This window comes from Micromys minutus (assembly GCF_963924665.1).
Source record: "Micromys minutus genome assembly, chromosome: 1".
Classification (NCBI taxonomy): Eukaryota; Metazoa; Chordata; class Mammalia; order Rodentia; family Muridae; genus Micromys; species Micromys minutus.
In genome coordinates, this window is record NC_137969.1 from 36009384 (window position 1) to 36030035 (window position 20652).

At 41.5% G+C, this 20652-nt stretch overlaps 1 protein-coding gene across 2 annotated transcripts in view; it reads right to left on the minus strand.

Annotated features, from left to right (window-relative positions):
- The window catches only part of GRB10 (growth factor receptor bound protein 10), an 85899-nt gene that overhangs the window by 41560 nt on the left and 23687 nt on the right, over nt 1–20652 (minus strand). For both annotated transcript variants that reach the window (XM_080940613.1, XM_080940612.1), the window contains exon 2: nt 2693–2768. The gene's annotated coding sequence lies outside the window, so the exon portion shown is untranslated. The remainder of the gene's footprint in view (nt 1–2692; nt 2769–20652) is intronic.

A 20652-nucleotide genomic window follows, 5' to 3' on the forward strand; every position in this document is an offset into this window, starting at 1 on the left:
TGGAAACTCTGTAGATATTATTGAAGGAAGAGTTTTGATCACTGGTTCCCATCTCTTCAGAGCTATTTAAGAGTTTTCTATTTCTGGTGCTAGGTTTCAGCTCAGTGGTAGAGCACTGCCTAGTATGTCTGGGGCCCTAGGGGTTCAGTACTCAAAGCCACACATGCACAAAGATTTGTCTATTTCAGGAGCAGATGTACTTTTAAACTGTTGCAATCATTTATCTGTATTTTCACATTCACAGCTCAAGATTTTCTTCTTTCTAAAACTTTAACCCACTACCAATATGGTTTGCTTTGATACAAGTCTGTGCACTGTGATATGACTTTTTATTTACTAATTAACACAAAAGACTAGCTTTGCTTTCATTATTTTTTATTGATCTATTTTTATTTTAATGAGTTCCTACTTTTAACTTTTGTAATTTCTTTTTTTGAAACTGCTCAGACTTACTCTATCTACACTCTTCTAGGCTCAGTAATCCTTTCTGGAACACAGAAGTTGGGTTCTACACAGCACTGGAGCAGTGTGTAGACACACTCTTTATTTGCCATACACTCGTGCCCATTCCATTCTAAATGACTGGCATTTCCAGCTTGATTTATTGTGTAGGCCATGAGTGAAATAAGGGCTTGTTTTAAAGTTTCTACAGACATGTGCCGTGTTTTGTTTTGACAGTTGATTTAATCACACTAGGTCAAAGAACGAGGCTTGTGCGAAACGGATTGCTTAAATTCAACTGCAACTCTCCATAGATGGTCAACTTTTCAAAAAAGTCAGACAGGTTCAGAGAAGAATCCAGCGTGTCTGGTGGGTGAAAGGTTTGCGGTGAGTCCTGAATGTGAGTCTGTGAACACTGTTATGGATATGCTTGGAATTACCTACTATTTTGTGGTCTGTAGGACACTCTGTCCCTGTTTCAGCAATCTGTACGGCACTGCACTAACAATGCCATGCTAGTTTCTTTCCCTGCACTGTTTCCTGTTTGCCTTGTTCCCCTCGGTGCTCCCATTCCCCTTTCCTGAGGGAGCACGTTTAATAACTATAAAACCAAGGGCCTACACCTGGTAAGCAAGAGCTCTACCACTCACTTATGTTTCCCCAGCCCCAAGTTCTTCTTTCAACAACGCTTGCTAGTAACTTGCTTCTGTGGCTACACTACCAGGCCTTTCTTTGAGTCCCTTTGGTCTCTCTGGTTTTACATGCTTATGTGAACAGGAAGACTAAGGGAAGCCAATGTCAGAGGTGTGCTTGAAGGTTAAAACTATGCGGGCACTAGGCAGTTGGATCTCATATACATACTTGGTCTTTCCCCCTTTAAGTCCTATTTAAAGTGCTGTGACACAGTAGAGTCCTAGAGTCCACTGGCCACTACAGATCCCGTAGGAGAATCGAGAACTCACAGGAAGCCAACTCTACCTACTGTCTGTTAGTTGGGAGTAGAATATAATGACAAAGGATACGTTCTTGAGAATTCCACATAAGACCTGGAATATCTCAACTTCAATAAAATCATTTGCCGTGGTAGACTGTAATGAGTTAAAATTCAAACCTGTCCTAGCAAACATGATTTTTAAATTTTATGTTATATTTACATCTTACATCTATATCTTACACTTATTATTTGAAAATGTTCTGAAATGTGAACCTGTGTTTGTCTGCCACAGATGATGGCTTTTTTATGAGCTGCCTAACACTTGAGAAAAGACTTATTTAATTACATGGTATACCTCAGCTTTTTGTTTGTTTGTTAAATGTCATCCTTTTTCAAGAAACAATTAAAAAACATGATTACTTTAACTCCTACCAGCTCAAAACCCTATGACTTATTGGACTTATACTTACCAGCAGCCCAACAATGGGCCATGTATACCCCCCCCCCATTTCATGTCAGATGAGATTCTTCTTTCTTGATGAAAGTTTCCATTTATCAGACCTAATTTACCAAATTACTTTCATATTCATTTAGAGACATTTCCTTCTTCCACACATTGAAGCTCTCAGGAACACAACAGTATAAAAGAAATGAGAAAGGGGCAGACAGAAGCCAAGTGTATATACATGCGAAACTAGCATAGCTAAAAAAAAAATGGCCCAAACACACAGGATTTTTCTGTATAGTTATTCAACAAAAAACTTCTCAAGGTGAAAAGACCCCAAAATTAAAAGAGATGATCCTCTGGACAGGGACCTCAATAGGCAATGGGGAGTTAGTTGCCTTTATGCAGAATCCAGTGAGAGGTGAATCCCAGATAACTCACACAAAACACAAGTTAACCTCTTCCAGAGGTCCTAAGTTCAATTCCCAGCAACCACATGGTGGTTCACAACCATCTGGAGTGGAATCTGATGCTCTCTTCAAATAGAACATAATGCAGGCATACAAATAGAACACTCATATACATCAATAATAAATAAGTCTTAAAAAAGAAAATATATAATTCTACATATGATCTTATTGGCTTTAAGAGAAAAAGAAGATGCTAGAGTTTTACTCTATTAATGCTAGGAACATTTTAGAAAATACAGTTGGGTTTCTGTATCTCTAGAATTTAAAATTATAGGTTCAACCAAGCACAAATCAAAAACACTGGAAAAATTTCAATCATATTAAATATAGTTTTTTTTCTGTCATTGCCCCCTAAACAACTGTATCAAGAATGACAAGCTGCAAAGTTAAGCCTGTTCTTACCTGATTGCTTTTTTTGTGTCGAAAACCCAGACTTAGCTAGGTTTTCGGATTTTGACGTTGACTGCCCCACTTTGTCCTAAAAAACAAAAGAGAAACAGAGTGAAGGGAGGCACCTCACTTACATGGCTCCATGTGCTCAGTCCCTTCTTGCCCTCCAGTTCATTCTTTTTACTTTTATTATAGACCTAGTTTTTAAGTGACAGTTCAAAGAGTGCTGTGGAAGGAAAACCAATTGTAATCTGTTGTCCAAGAAGTTAGAAGCAGTTTTTTTTAATTTATGTTTTAGAATTCCATGAAGAGTAATTAAAAAGGACAGCTGTCGACTGCTCAGTTCAGGCAATGAAGGTCAATAATCAATACTCCATGGAGTGCGCACATTTTCTGGAACCATTCGTATACAATACTGGCCTTCCTGGGCCAGAAACATCTAGAGAAAGATCATAAAGTGCTCCTTGCAAAGGACAGGGAACCCAGTGGCATGAAGACCAAGTCTTTAGGCAAAAATTACAACGGCGCATATATAATTCTAGAAAAGCATCTTCATTGAAACACCTCAAGATGGCGAAGGAAACATTAAAATATGGGTAGAAATATGCTACTGGAGCAGTATGCTTACACACACACGCGCGCATAGCAGTGGTAAACTCGGTAGTCAGATGTCAACAATCTCACATAAATCTGTAAAATCTGCGAACAGTTTAAAAACACATGTGCTACTTCTGTAATTAGAAAGGTTTTGAACTGTGCCAAAAGCACAGAATGTTCATTTAAGTCTACTTAATATATAGTCACAAACAGGGCACAAACTCCAGTTCAATTGCAGTGCGATCTATCCCAATAGATTCGATATAAACGAACAATGTCTGAGGTGAAGAGTGCCCTGAATACATCCAACCAACTCCACACTGCAGTTGAGACATGGAGCACTAGAGAGGACGTCTTGTTTCCCTTGACCCATGAGGCTCAGCAGGAACTGTGGCTCATACCCACTACCCATCATAACAAGACGGCACCATACGACGCAGCATTAGTCTAGGAAATGATCCAATTCAAAATGTCTGTGCTAAATGCATATTGTTTTTACACAACGATAATGTCAAAATCTTATTAAGTAGAACAATCATAGATTGAGGGATGACCATCCACAACTGATTAGTAGCAACTGTATAGCTATCCATTGTTCCCAGCATGCCAAGCTGCTATAGCATGAGACTCTTACTCTGTTAGGGTCAAGAATACTTCAGAATATATAGTTGGCCTTCTGTGCTTTTGATTATGTCCCCATGGATTCAAACAACTAAACTGAAATGATTAGCGGCAGAAACACTTTCGTTTGTGATCCCGTGGACTATGAACAAACACAAATCCCATCGTTATTTATCCAGAGGGCAGCACCTTATGACTCACAACAGAAAAGAGAGCACTGCAAGGGTTGCTGAGTTTCTTAGGAATGACCACAGGTAACAACTTGCTTCTAGGGCTGTAGCAACTCCAATACCATGAATAGGAAAGGGGATGAAAACAGAGAAGTCATACTGGCCTCATTTTCTTAAATTTCTGTAAGTTACTCTTTGATCTTTGCTTACACATATTTCTTTGTTGAACTGGAGACGAACTCATGTTCTAAATATAACGTCTGCTACTCTATTAAACTCACTGAGCAAATCTCAGTAGTGTATCTCAAAGTAAACATGGTACTCTTGAGTTCTTGCTCAGGGTGAGGTGCACTTTCATAGACTGACCATTTGCTTTCATCTTGAGAATTGTTTTTCCTCCTTTTGGGAGAAAGATTAAGTCAACTTGAATCTTACTTTAATTTTTTTTCTGACTTGATGAACTACTTATTCTTCCATATATCTGACATTCTCAACCACCCAAGATAACACTGACTATGAGAAAAGGTTTAATTTGATGCCATTTTAAAGGTTCGGTCTACTGGTTGGCCTCATGGCTTCTAGATACCTAGAGATGCCAGGCAGCAATGGCAGGGAGTCCATGGTGACCTGATTACCTCACAGCCAAGGCTTTCAAGAAGGTGGAAAAAGAGAGTCAGAGACAAAGAAGCAGCTACCCTTAAGGGCAGATCCCCATCATCTCTCCCTACGCTTGACCTCCCGAAGGTCCCACTAACTCCCAACAGAGCCATCTAGAAGAGCAAACCTTTAATCAGAGCCTTCAGACAACAAGTCACTTGCACACTATAGCACTATTTGTCATCCAATCCTTCCTTTTGCCTGTTCTAGGTTGCTGTGCACACAGTAAGTCCTGCTCCCACTTGCACACCCACACACAACACACTCACACACACACACACACACACACACACACACACACACACACACACACACACATCCTTCTCAGCTCTCATCAGTTCAGCACATCTGTGTGCTCTTGGGCTGACACCCTGCATTTTCCATTCACGCAGCCTGCCAACAGGTTTTATCATCAGCAGAGTATTTCCTTTCTCACTTCTTTTACATGAACATCTTAGTCATTTTCTTCCAAGCAAATTTCTGAGCCAGGAAAGATTTAACACAGATTTTTTAAAAGTCATAGAGCACATAGCTTCATTCATACAGCCTGTACTGTCTGACAGTGGCTATGTCATACAACCCAGGTGTGCAGGGACCTCAGGCAGATAGCTTTGTATAACTAGACTCTAGGATGTTTATACAATGATAAAACTGCCAAAGAATATGCTTCTCAAAATGTATCCATGGCATGGCTTTAATTTTAAGGTATATTTGAAATATTAAGATGTCTCATCTGAAATACGTCCTTGAATGAGCAGTAATGCTAATTGGGACACTACCTTGGAAGCATTGACCAAGACATGCAGACTTAGCATTTCTAGGCGCTCAAGAGTCTGTTCTAAAAATTCTGTTTCTATGAGAAACCAACAAGACTTGATTCAAAGTGACTGAGCTACCTGAAAAGCCTGAGACTAAACAGTTCTTTACATCTCAAAAGTAATATTCTGGTGTATGCGTGTCTAGATAGATCGATCTTGGGGATACAATTCAGGCCAAAACATGAATTCAATTGTGTGTTATGTACACCTTTTCCTCATGGTAAACCTATGGCGCACTTTTATTAATTGTATACAGGGTCAGGAAGCAGATTTTCCAATTGTGGCCTCATTTTTTTTTTTTTTTTTTTTTTGTTTGCTTGTTTTTACAGTGAAGTTTTTAATTTTAGAGCAGTTCATATTTCAGGTTTTCAATTAGAAACAGTATAAAGAATCAAACCCCCAAAGACAGAGGAGTAAAGGTACCCACTGACTGCGGCATTGACACCCACAAGGTCAAGAGCCAATGTCTGCCCGCCATTCCGAGGCAAACAATGTCACACTGCCAGGAGCGAGGGAATGAACAGGGAGGCCAGACTAAAGGTTTCCTCTTCAGGTTAGTTTCTGTTTATCTGTGTGTCTGCTTCCTAGCCTCCTGGCCTCCACCAAGATAGAACTGGGCAGGGGAGGGGGGGTAGCCTGTGGGCACAGATACCTAAGCAGGAGGCCCAGGCGGGGCTTGAGAGGAAAGCTGGAATTCTTTGAAGGACAGGCTAACAGTAAATACTTTTGAGACTATGGTTCTTAATTACTATGCTGTCTGCCTCCAGAAACAGATGAGAGGTTTGGGAGTGTGTTCCAGAAGTTCTTTACCTGAAGCCCGACAGGGCACTTTCTTAGTTAATGCTGGACCTTTTCAGATTCATGTGGTTTTTGGAAGTACTTACTAAAGTAAAATCTGGCCTGCCAAGCACATTCAAGTAGAAACACATCTTTGTGAAAAAGGAACAGGAAAAGCCCACCCTCTCTTGGGTGGCCCAGTCTGGGACACGACACTAAATGGTGCAGTGGGACTCACACAAAAGCATGGAATTGGTGGAAAAAGGACAGTGAAGATGGTCAGCTCCATTTTGTCTCTGTTGTTAAGACAGCGAGACTGCCTGTGCTGCACCAGCAGGTCCTTGGACCTTTAGCTTCACAAAATGGTCGCCAGTGGAGCAAGGTCAGCTAAGGAGGGACAAGAGCTGGGAGGAGGACTGATGGTCTTAGGTTTCATAAGCCATATATTAGTGTGCATAAGCTCATGTGTTCTTAACAATAGAAGATGTCACTGTGCCTACTTTGCCTACAGTAACAGACAATTTGGTGAAAGCTGCTATCCTTGCCTCAGTGGCTGTAATGCTGACCACAAATGATCTGGAGCCATGCTTCTGTCCCACATGGCCCTGCCTGTTTAGATGACACACACTTTATAACTATGTAAAGGCAAGGGAAAGGAGAGCAAAGACTTATGTCAACTAGGCATGAAGCCCAGGCCAGAATAGTTTCCAAGAGCTCAAAGGAGAGAAGAAAAGCTTAGTATGCCAGCTGTCTGTATCAAGGAGGGAGGGCAAAAGCTTTTAATCGTTAACGGTGTGAATTACACTTTTTGCTTTTAATTCTATTTATATAAGCCGCCGAGTCTAACATGAAAATTGTTTGGGCCATTTTTGGCCAGACTTCAAAAAATTTGTCTCATATATGCATATGTGTGTATATATGAATAGATACATGTTAAGATGTGTGGGTGTGTACATGTATGCATGTTCAAGTTCTCACTTAGATCTGTCTACTAACATAACTACTATAACCTCTTAAAGACACAGCCCTAGTACTCAACATTTGGCATTTCTTCAACGTAGTTACCTCGGAGGAGGTAATTTTTGACAGCATCTGAAAAAGCAAGTTTCAGTGGCTTAACTTTTGCACTTGTCTTCTTCTGTGTTAGACATAGAAACATCAGATTCAGTTACTCATGGTAGAGTTTGACAGCGTTTAATACTTTGAAACACCTACACTGAGATGTTACACAGATTACGCTTTCTCTGTTGTACGTGTGCAATCCAGTGAGTGCTGGTATCAAGACAGAGAGTACAACCCTCACCATGTTCTAATTTTAGAATATTTCCATCACCCTCCAAAGAAACCTCCTGTCCAGAGCCTGTCAATCTTGACAAATGGTTTTCCCAAAATAAAATGTCTTTGCCAAGTCAGTTCCATTCCCAGTTTTAGATCCGGTATTCCCACATCAAGGAGGCGGCTTAGCTTTAAGGAGAAGGACACCAGCTCTAGGGTTTCTGTAGGTGGATGGAGCTGTCTTCAGAGTAGATTGCCTGGCACACAGCAGGCATACCATATGCCTATACTCTGCCTCTAGTTTAGCATAAGGAAGGCATGCACCCCTTCCTTGAACTTGCTCAACAATAATCCCAGAACTTGGAAAGGGCTCTCACTGTCCTGGCTGACCAGGAAAAGGCCTCAGGGTTTAGTGTGATGTAATCCTTGGTAGTGGTTCTTCCTTATCTCTAAGTCCCTGTAGAGGGCAGAGGGCCAAGGATAAATGGCAACTCATGGCCAAAAACCCAGAGGCGGAATGAGATTGGCTCAGAAGGTTACCTGGACCAGGTGTGATTGTTCTTCAGAGGGTAGGTATGTGTTGGAGCATGCTGAAGTTCAAGGTGATGATGGTTTAAGGTGATACTTCCCTAAGATTTTCTGTGGTATGAATCTGAACCATCCCCTAGGTTCATGTGTTTGGACACTTGTTCCTTAGCTCATGGCTCTATCTGGGAAGGTTATGGAACCTTTAGGATAATGGAGACTTGATGAAGGAAGTATGTCACTGGAGGCAGACTTTGAGGTTCAAAAACTCATAGGCTTCCTACCTTGTCTCTCTGTTTGTCTATGGATACAATGTAGCCTCTCTATTGCCTGCATGGAGGCCAAATCTCAGGGCTTTGGTCAGAGAGTCTTCTCTCTGTAAGACAAGCCTGTTTGCCTTCATAGTAGGAAGGATGGTTGGGTTCCTCCGGGTGGATCATAAGAAGTTTACCTCATCCTTCAGTTAGGAAAAAAATCTTATTATGGTGTGAATCAAAGGTTTGTAAACAACCAATGTGGCAAACTAAATACTGTGAGCTAACACTTCACTGTATGGGCTACCTCCTCACCTGGAGAACAGGACCAGCACATTCCCTTTCAGTTCTAAGGCACTTGCACATTTTGTAAAAATATTCCCAAGACTCTATTCTTAGAACCAGGGTTGAAATAGTATTATGAGCTGGGTACTGTAGTGTATGCTTACAATTCCAGTGCTGGAGAGGCTCAGGCAGGATCACAAGTTCAAAGCCAGCCAGTGATACATAGTGGAATCATGTCTCAAAAAAAAAAAAAAAAAAAAAAAAAAAAATCCTAGGAAGGTATGAGCAATGACCTAAGCCCTATCAGTTACCACAGTATCGCCGAAGAGATTTTTCAAGCTGTAATTGTTCATTAGAGGAAAGTGGTGGAGACTAGTCCCAAGTTTGTGGCCCATTCTGCTTCCTGCCTTCCTAATGTCTGGTATGATTGAAGGGAGCTGCCTTTCCTTTCTTTATCAACATACTTTACAGTTGGACTATCAAACCACACCAACCCAGTTTGAGCTAGAAGTTGACATCTCACATCAACTTGTCCTGGCTCAGTGTGTCCCGAAAAGCTAGGAACCCCAATTTCATCTATAGACAAATCAGGATACTAATAAACACTAATAAATATGCTTATTTTAGGGGGGTTGTTGGGAAGACATGGAGTTGAAGGTTAAACAGTCCAGTCACAAAACACAAGGGCAGCTTCTCTGGCCATCCTGGAGGAGATGACCTCCTTTTCTGTCATAGCCTAATATGGGCTGGGGGAGAGGTAGTATTGGGCAAGGGGCCAAGGGGAAAATCATGGAGGCCTCCACTGTTCTCTTTAATAAGCCGTACATACTCTTCCATGCCTGAATAGCAGTTATAAATGGCAACAGCCTGGCTATTCATAGGGCCACTCCAGCTTCAGCAGACAGCAAGGAGGAAGAGCCAGCTGGCCTCCGTCACAGTGGCCCAGCTGCCAGGCTGTGTGCTTCTAATACTGTCAACAAATGGAATGACACTTGCAAGAGAAGATGGAGGACTGTGGGAGTGAGTGTACGCACATATAGATGTGATGTGTGTGTGTTGTACTTAAACTACCCAGACACAGGCTGTCTGTAGCTACCATAAGCTCTTATGTTTTCCACTCTTAGAGTTGCAAAGCATTTCTCTTCCTAGAGGCTTTCCCCCTAAATTATAAACTGATTCTACCCTTAGGACATCAATAGCACTGTTCTTTACCTGCTTTCCTGTCACCAGCCTCCCTTTTGGGATCAGCACACGACTGTTTCACATGTTCTAGTGAAAGTGGCAATGAGCGGCTGCGAAGCCCAAGCGCAGGAGCTCACCAGTGAGGCGGGAGCTGTGCAGAAGCCCTGCTGAAGCCACATGCTACATCCCACACATGAAACGCAGCCATCACTGTATGTTCAGGTAGAGTGGATGAAGGGATTCCCACCTGCAGTTAAACGGCTCCATGTGCCTGAGGTATAGGAACATACAAATGTAACTGAAAGAGTTACCACCATGGAGGCCAAGCACTGAAATAGGAAATGAAATAAACTCATGTCTAAGTTATTCTGCTTTAGTAAAATAAGTCATTTAAGGTATCTTAAACTGTATCATCTTTAAATGAAGTTACAACTGCCTAGTCTTTTTTTCGTCTATCGATATATAATGATCGCCTATTTAAAACATACGATTTTTCCTTTGTCTGGTTGTCCAAAGCACTTAGAGTAATTACTGAGGCACCTCCCCGCCCCTTCTGCATCTGAGTAAGTAAGGATGTTTCACAGCACCCGAACCCAAGCAAGTGAGATTGTCGAAATAAACGAAAATAAACACATGCTTCACCCAGGTGCCAGAGAAGGAGGAATGCCCCAATTCACTGGAGTGTCACAAACAGTTAACACAGATGCCATGTGTATTGCTAGCCACATTTGAAGAATTACAGCACAGTAAAGGTACCCAACTAGGAATCTATTTTAAACTTTCTCGGAATACAGAAATCACTGCGGGCCTCTGTGCCCAGCCAGCTCCGCCCATTGCCAAGAGCCAGCCACTACCCCCTTCCTGAGCTGGGGACAGGCCTGGGCTGGGGCCCCCACAGTGCAGAACCCAGGCCAGTTAATAGACAGGTCTCAGTGTGTACATGCAGAAGGAGGATCTGGCTAGGACTCCTTTCCACATCCTCAAGAGATTATTTTTAGTTCTTTTTTTACCCATCAGAGGTAAAGACCTATCCCAAAGGATTAAATTGTTTCTCTAGATTCTCTGACATTCACCATAACACAGGCTAAAAGGCTACATTCTGTCTCTGTGAAGTTGGAAAAATACACATATTCCTCAAAAAAATCAAGAGTCTATTGCAAAGACCAATGAAAAGACTTTTCATATGTTGGCAATAAAGTTCATTACAATGAAGGCAGTATGGAGGTCAAAGTTCTTGATAGGATAGTCCATTTTGACAAGAGAAGTGAAAAGCTTTCTAGGTTCAAAGCCCTTGAAATTTCGAAGTTACTGACAATGAGGTTTTTTTTTGTATTTACAGAACTTCCCAGATTCTTTCTGTGTTGAGTGAATTGTATAACCCCACTTATCATGTTTGGGCCTTTCATATTTCACACTCTTCTGGAACTTACCATACTACCTTCAAATGCTTGCGAGACCCCTTCCTGCCCCTCTCATGATATACTGGGCCTATCGTTTTCCTCAGGAGGCATCTTTGACATCCCCTGCCCAGACAGCCCACCTCTGCCAGATTGTCATTGTCTTTGTTTTATGATTATTATCACTGTTCCTAATTATTCCATTTGTCAGCTGCTCCATGTCTACCTCTTCCAGTAGAATTTGTTAACTTGCTTATTTGTCTAGTGAGGTCCAAGATGGCAACCTGACCCCTAAAATGTGTTTAGTACATTGATGGTACTTAGTATCTGAGAGATTAAAATTCAACCTATATCCCTCCATTAGCTTCTAAGATGTGGTCATCTTGATGCTGAGTAACTTCTAAGTATTTCCGGATGCCTACGACAATAATCACACTGTTGACTACTTTAACAGAGGAAGAGGGAAGGTCTTTGATTTCACCAAGACAAGAGAATGTGAAGTTCCAAATTTTAAAGAGTTTAGGCCTTCTGTGTGAGACCAGTCAGCCCCTGCCTGCTATTGCCCTGCCCTACTACTCAATTACTACCTCCATCATTCAAGCAGAAAGCAGGACCATTAGATGCATGCAACAAGTCTGAAGCTTCTGTATGTATAAAAAATGCACCTATCAGTGACTCATTGACTGAACCATATATCTGGTCCAAGCCACAGCTATTAGTGAAAACAGCTAGAATTGGAAAATTATTTGTATGTTGAAGATTTTAAGAAGAATTTTTTTCTCTATAAAACCCTGGAGATTTATCTAATTGCTGTAATTGCAGATTGCTCAAGACTGGAACCCACTGTAAATCATCCTGTTTTCTGAGAAATTCTGGAACTGTCATCTAATTTTCCAGGAACACTGAATACATACTGCCAAGTCTTGATGCTGGATTTTTATAAGAGTAGACAGTGACTTCAAAAGCCACTGAACAGCATTGAACATGTCCTTAACGTATGACAGGAGAGTAGAGAATAGTCAGCATTGGTGTGTTCCTGGTGTCCTGGCTCCTGGGGAAGCAGCCTTGGGCACAGCAGCATCAAGGACAAACACCCAGCGAGTCTACAAAGTAAGGCATTGATTGGAGTCTGTGCCGCTGCCATTTCTGTATGTACCAGCAGGAAATGGAAAACGCCAGGGGGAGGTGATTCAAGAGTAAGAGAGTCTTTGTGTCTTTACCCTTCCCTGGGCCATTATTTGGCCCTCAAAGTCTATCCTGTACCCAGCTGACAATGACACCAGTAAAAAAACTTAAGAGAGTCTCTCCCTTGGGATATGGTCCTCTGAGTTCCATGCTGTGCTCTCTTGGGGTGAAGGAATGAAGGGCCACACAGCATGCAGGGGAAGGGCTGCAGTATGAGCCTAAAGAAGCCAAAGCTAACTGGCACATGACAATCAGGCCTGTGACCCATGGATGTAGCACAGAGCTTCAATAAGCTACAGGCTCTTTAAGAACAAGAAGACCAGTATGTATGAGGCAGAGGGAATTGGATTTCTACACAAGACCTCACCCGCTAAACAGACTCATAGGTTGCCACCAACCTTCACAGTTGGCTACAGTTTTCATCTCTGTTTCTGGCATGTTACTGATTTTGGCTTTACATCAGATTCAATAATTAGAATGAATGGTATTCTTAATCTTCAGCTTTCTCTGCAGATTTGCTCTACTTGGAGAGCAAAAAGAATGAAAAAGATTTCACTCTGCAGCCATGGAACTGTAGGCAAATACTTATCACTGTAGCTAAAAAGAGACTTCAGAGACTCAAGGAGAAGAAAGACACAGTCAAAGAAGTGCGAAAATATGACTAAGGCTAGTACAAGTGAAAAGACTTCAGAACCAAGGTGGAAGGATGAGAGCCCAAGAGAGATGGTTGCAAGTACTTCAAATGGTGTGAGTACTGATGAGCATAGATAGAGAGCTCCTACTCAAATCTAAAGAGCCAAGGATCAGCTCTCAAGACTATCCACGCACTATCCATAGCTAAAGCAAACGTTAAGCCTAAAGTCTATTTCAGAACTTGAAGGACACCACAGATGAAATCTTTCTGGTAGCTCAGGGAGAGAAACTAGAGAAATAGAAGAAATAAAGATGAACTTCTTCCCTAAAATTCTACTTTTGGCCTCTGGGAAGAAAAAGACCCATGCTGTGGAAAGGAACTCTTCTGAGACAGGCAGCTGACAACCAAGCCGAGCCGCCATCTTTTAAGAAACTATGTGTCCCTTTTCCATCTCTCCTCCCTTGCCTCACAGACTCATGTCTCCAACTGAATGCCTTAATGTGTGCCAGCATCCTACAAAAAGCAAAACCTTGATTTAATACCATGAGTATTAATACCATGTCTGTAGACAGAGAAATGTCTTATAAGCCTAAAAATTTACAGCTGATTAGGATCATAAATGCTCCCAGGCTTTCTCATTAATAGCTGTAGAATAACTATAGAAGTATGCCAATAACCAGGGCCCATTTGCCTTCCTTGCCTATTGGCAAATTTGTCTTGCTGTCTTGATTTCATGTGTATACTTAATGTTAAATCCTTCTTTGCAGACTGTCCTTATAAATAATGCACAAGAGACTGTTGGTCTATGCTGAGTTGTGATCTCATAAATACTTAAATAATCGTCATCATAAAGTTTATTCTTCATTATTAAAACTATAGCCTTGAAATATAATTAAGACAAAGTCAAGAGTTGGATGATTCTAAAGTCAATATTTTTCTTTGAAAGTCAATATTTATACTTCTTGATCACACAAATGAACTTGAATATGCCTTTGTTCTTTAGGTGTTTTTAAATTTTTATATTCTATTTTTATATTTTAAGGGCCATTTGTACCAACTAAATTATTTTCATAAGTTTGAATAACATTGTGCTCAGTAACACTTTTTTTTGAAAACTATGTTGGGCGCTCCTCACTGCTCTCAGGAGACTGGCAGGGCACAGGTGGCGTCTGAACCCTACCATCTATAGTTAGCTACCACAGCTGAGTCCTATTCGTGATGGACATGATCTATCTGTATGTGTACCCACTCCTATCCTACTGGTGGTCAAGTTGACAATCCAAATGCAAAGCAAGCAAGCAGCTGACTAAATGACACTCTGTAACGAAGCCCAACTTATCTCATTTGTCTTTCAAGACAAGTATCACATGACCTTTGGCAGTATGCTCAGTGCATGGTAAAAATCTCTGCAATCAACTTGAAGTGTTCTCGTCTATTTATAAAGCTTTTCATTACCTCAATTTTAAACCACGATTGAGGGAGTTAGCTCACAATCTGCAAACTGGGTCTTGGTGGAGTTTGGCTTTGTGATAGTGATGCTTGCTTCCCCTTTCAACATCCCCAATTCCAAAGACCAGGTTCTGGATATGCAGGCCAGATCTAGCATAATGAAATGGCAGATCTACTGGGCTTCCATCTTTTTTCCTCTCTTGGCTGCATCCAGCCCTCAGCCCCATGATGTTCCCAGCCAACAGTGTGGTCATTATGATGGCCTCTTCCTTCCTCTGGCCTTTTCTTTTGTAAAACATCTGCCTAAGCATGACTAGCAAGGGGAAACTGAGGTGGGGGTGTTATAGAAATACACATTTTTTGAATATATCTAACACATATGTTCTAACTTAAAGAAAAGGAAGCTCAAAACAGCTACTTTTGTGAAAAAAAGGAGAAAGTGATCATACATTGCTTGGGGCAGGCTCAGAAGAAACCTGGTGTGACCTGCCTTGCTATGCCTCAAATGACACAAAGTAATGGGGACTCTGGATAATTTACCAACTAATAGCTGTATTTTGTTTGTTTGATTTGTTTGTTTGTTTGTTTGTTTGTTTCTGGTAGCTCAGGGAGCCTTCACATTTGTGAAGGAGCCATTGATGATGACCTTAGCATCTTATTCCCCTGCCTCAGTGTTCAATGTGCTAGGATTACAGGCTGGAACCAGCACATCCAGCTTTAAATAGCATAATTGTTGACAGGCAGCTTAAGTAATACAATTTAACTTAAAAATTAAAATTAAAAAGAAATTTAAGTCTTAAATTAGTACCACAAAAGGTTGTACCTTCCACAAAAGCTTGGAAATTCTATTCTTTATAAAGAGAATTGAGCAATGTTCATGATCTATTAAGATAATCACATTCACAACAAACAACAGAACATTTGTGTTCTCAATCTTAATGAAAGAATAAAAAGAAATGAATACTTTAAACATCAAAGGGAAACACAGAAGAGACAAATGAAGGAACATTTAAAGCAGAGGCAATTTATGATAGAAGATAGATGGTGTGTGGTAACGAATGCCAACTGCCCAATTATCTCCTGTTCAAGACATTATTCACAAATATCCTAGCATTGGAAAAATATTTGAGACAAACTATAATAGAAAAGTTTTAAAGAGACAGAAACAGAGCAGACACAAAATCGTTTAGTAAGGCATAGAGAAAGGCCAAGAAAAAACTAATTCAAATTTTAAAGTGATACACTGATAATAACATTGTTACTTATAGAAAAAGAAACAACATTAGGCCTTTATTCTTAAAACATTCAAAATTTAGGGGTTAAGAACACTAGCTGCTCATACAGAGGACCTGGTCTTGGTTTCTAGCACACACCTGGAGGTTCCCAACCATCTGTAACTTTAGTCCCAGCGAGTTCTAGCTCCCTCTTTTGGCTTCTGTGGGCACTGCATGCATATAGTGCACATACATATATGTAGGCAAACCATGCATAAGGTAAAATTAAAAAAAAACTTTAAAAATAACAAGTGAAGTGCATAAAGTTTTAAAAATGAGGCTAAATGTGGTAGTGCATGCCTTAATTCCAAACATTCAGGAGGCAGAGATAGGAGGCTCTCTGTGAGTTTGAGGCTAGACTATATAACCAGTTATAGGCCAGTCAGGGCTATATATAAGACATTGCTCTTAAAATAAAAAGATAAAGAAAAACAAAAAAATTTACAGAACAAACACCCACCTACCATAAAACTCTCAAGAAGAAACTGAGAAAAAAAAAACCCAACACCCCAGAACCTGTTACTGGGGACTGACTCATCCTATAGGTAAAGGGAAGAAACAGTATTTCTTCAGTCCAAACATCTGTTGATGATAAAGAATTATTTTCCATCTACACTGCCTGGCAAACAATCTCCTAGATTTCTCTCTACAAACTTTAACTGTGGTCTTCCTCAAGGTTTCATTTGTAGGACTTTACAATGGAAAGATTAAAACTGGGATAAACAGGGACTTTGCTTTAAAATAGCTGCAGTGTGAACATTAAGTGGGAGAGATTCTGAAGACTTTAGAGATTTTAGTGGTCTTTTTGCTCTAGATCACTGGTGGTGGATGAGGCTGAGGAAGGATGAAGAATCAATCCTCTTCAAGCCAGAAATAGCAGGTACAGAATTTAAGCCCCAAAGTTGGCTGGGGCATATGCTCTTGATGAACAAAAAAAAAAAAAAAAAAAAAAAAAAAAAAAAGCAGAGAAAAAAAGTCTGGAGTCCTACATTCCTTCCAAATCCACAAAACAGACAAAGCTTTATAGTGAAATAAGTTTGGGTTTTATACAAAGCCAAATGCTTGGCTTTCCCCTAATATGTCTTTGAGCCTTTAATCTAGTAAGGCAGTTCTCTAAAGCAAGGTGAGAGGAAGTGCTTTCTCCACAACTTAACTTCTCTCCCATGTTTTGTGCTCTCTTGCCTCTGCCTCCTCTCAACCCTACCCCTCTCCTCACTGTCTTCATATTGTTTCCCTTATAGAAGAGTTGGCTGGGCCAATGGGGGGAAAACCTACTGTGTGGATTCTGCCCATTCAGAGTTGAGACAAGACAGGTCCCATCTTACAGGGTCACTCTAGGCAGAGCCATCAGTTGAATCCTTTGCCTGGCAGAAGATGTAGCCCAAGGATAAAAATCCTAGATCATCTGGAAGATACACAGGAAAGTGCCTAGTGTTGGGTCTGAACACCGAACAAGGCGTTTTTATTGAGAAGCATGTGGAAAGCATGGCAGAGAGTGTGGTAGGGAGGCCATTCTCAATGAAGGCACCTCACTTGCAAAACCCCACCTGATGAGAGCTTTCTGCTTCATGTATGCTAATATTAATAATATTCTTTACTCAGTGGAAGGGGTGGGGGTTGATCATAAGTTAGACTTTGAGAGACAGCAACCTGGTCTCAGGGAGGGTATGTGAGGTGTGTATATCGACCTCCCCAAGGCACACCCTCGTTCCCTCTGATAGCCTTGTAACCCAGACATCTACTGCTTGTATTTCTCCTTGCCTTCTAGTCTTCCAAGCTCTTACCAGAAAAGCAGTGCACTCACAGCCTACCTATTTTCTCATAGACCCAACAAAACAAATGAAAAGAACTTGGCTACATTCTTCCTCTGTCCTGAGAACTTGTTTCAGGCTGAATTTAAAAATATTAATTTCTTTAGCAGAGAAACATTAAGGTAGCATGACATTCAACCTGTGACATGGTTAGCACTTACTATTCTTATTCACATCAACAGGGAGAAACAGAAAGTGGGATAAAAGTAAGCTTAACAAATATGAAGTTTGGTGAGTAAAGTATATGAGCAAGGTTAAAGTTTGAAACGAGGAGTGTGCAGATGCCAAAGTATCTGCCCTGAAACAAAAGGAAAGATACCTGCAGGCAAGATACTGCCCATGAAAGCTCTAACTCCAAAGGAGAAAGCCCTTTGGACTGAATGTTGCAGAGGCTTCCTGTTCAACAGTGACTGTCCAGAGAATTGTTTGCCTCAGGCTAGCACAGAGGAGCTGCTGTAACTGTGCTGTAAGTGGTCTAGGCTCCTCCCACAAGTGGCAGTGCCATTCATATGCTGCATATTATATTATAGACAACCTGCAGCCATGAATGAGCCTAGGCAAGACTTATACGGTGCTTCCGTGAGAAACAGTACAGCTTTCTTGAGCTTATAAATATGCCAATGCTGTGTGTTAGGGCCATTTTAACAGAAAATATACAGAAAAACAAATAACTTCCTCCAAAAAACAAAACAACAAAAGCCAATATTGATAACTAGGGCATTGGTTTCCAATATAGAATCCTAGTCTGATCTGTGACTGGCCACAAAGGCCTAGAAAAGAATAGATCTGGAAGTTTCAGCGAGTAGTTAAAGTTATGGACACAGAAACCTCACACAGAAAGCATCAAGTGTACCTATCTCCTGAGTGTTTGGGCGTTGCCCCTCTACCAGCACCCTGCACATGTGCAGCACAGCACGTCTGAACTGGTGCTTCTGCTGCTGCTCATTAGCCTTATCTGTTCTGTTCCCGTAAGGACTGCCCCTCTACTCTTCGCCTGACATGTACTGCATGCTGTTATCTGCTTCCCAGCACACCAGTCCCGACGACTGTGCACGTTCCGAGCACCAGACCACACGATATGACATCAGAAACTACAGAGATTGTGCCTGAACCGAGACTGCTGGGTTTGATCTCTGTAACTTATCTTAAAAGGCCATATTAACTGCTTCTTGACTTGCACTACATCCATCCCACTGCAATATGGGCTTCATCACTGTTTAAAAACCAGTAAGTGAGCTTAAGCCTTCCTAATGACAAATGTACCAACAATGACTATCTTAACATGTTTTCATGCTCAGGAGAAACTCTTGGTTTAGAGACCCACTGTTAGTCACCAAAATTAAAGCACCGCTATTTGATTTGCAACCAGATCTTTTTCTTCAGTTCTGATAGGAAATAACAGTGGGAATTAGCATTGGTTGCAGAACACACAGAATGATGGCAAAGAGATGGATTGGTAACTCAAGAAGAAACAGAAGGCTGACTGACAAATTACCAGGATTTCAGAGATCACTGAGCCATGGTCCTTCCAGTCTGAAAAAATGCTGGCGTCTTTAAAATACCCACAGATTTGACTTCTAGAAGGTACTGTGAGAAGTCTGACAATTATTTTCAATTTCTGGCTGAGCCTCATAGGGGCCAAATGACAAAACTCTAAACATCGACCTAAAATGCACCAGTCATTTGGGAACAAAAATGTTTAGATAGGAAACAAAACACCAAGTAGGACTCATTACAGTGGTGGTGCGTGCCTGGAATTCCAGCACTAGGGAGGCGAAGAAGGAAGATCATGAGTTTGAGGCCCATCTGGGCAGTGCAGCAAAACCCATTGGAAAAAGGGGGAGAGGGTGTGAAGCCAAAGTGAAGCTTTTAGTTCTGCCAAGATGGTGTAGCACCATTCCTCTTGGGCTGTCCTACTATTGCTACAAGCCCCAAGTGTAACCAGCAAGCAACAGAAGACTAGGAAATGACAGGAACAGGACGGGTTCCCTAGGACCCCTGGTCATAATACGAATCTCAGAAGGTTCAGGAAAGAAACCCCACTGCGCCAACCATAAACAGTAAGAGGGAAACGAGACGTTTTAACATTGCCCACTACCAAGCACTAAAGGAGAAGATAGTTCCCCCCTACTAATTTCAAGGAAGCAATAGGAGTTGGGGTGCACAACATCTGCCACACTCTACACGTCAAAAGGGAGGCTGCTCACTAGAGAAAGGCTAATCAAGATTCAGAGACACAAGGTGCAATGCCTAAAATACAATGGGAGAACGTCCCTCCTGACCAAGAGTGAGGAAAATGGCAGCTTAACTGAGAGAAGAGAGCAGGCAACAACTTCAAGATGACATGGATGATTTTAAATAAGCTACTGGAGAGATGTTTGCCCTCAGAATAACAAACAAAAAAGGGGCTCAAGTACTGTGATTCACAAGTAGAGTGACAGATTCTCTTCCTGGCCAATCAAGGGTGGCAAGGAAAGTGGGGGATGGTCCAGTGTGATCTATAAGAGACAGGGTACACAGAAAACTACCACGTCAGGGCTAGCCAAGAAAGTGACTCAGGTGAGGCCAAAAGAAAATAGGAAGGGAATTCCACAAATGAATGAGTCTCCCACAAAGAGAGACCTGTTTGTTGTTTGTGGCTTATGGTGTCAGTTCATGGTTGAGAGCCTCCATTCGCCACACTTCATGGCTGAGGAACAGAATGAAACATGAAGAGAGGCTGGGACCTAGGTATACCTTTAGAAGGCACATTTACAGTGACCTCTTTCCTCTAAGGCAGACCCCACTTGTTCTGAGGACCATGACCCCATCAAGGAAACAAGCCACCAGCTCGGCCAGAGCACTCAGAATGTAATCACTTCCCAAAGCCCATCAGCCAACAGCCAAGCTTCCAACACATGAGCTTTCAGAGGACATCTCAGTTCAAACCACAGACTTTGCCCACACTAGGCCTGGATGCCCTGGTCTGACACCGCAAAGCCATTCCTGGCTGACAACAATCTGCCTCTGCCATAAACCCTGATTCTGTTTTGTGTCATCCTCCTGAAATGCTAAGGGACTG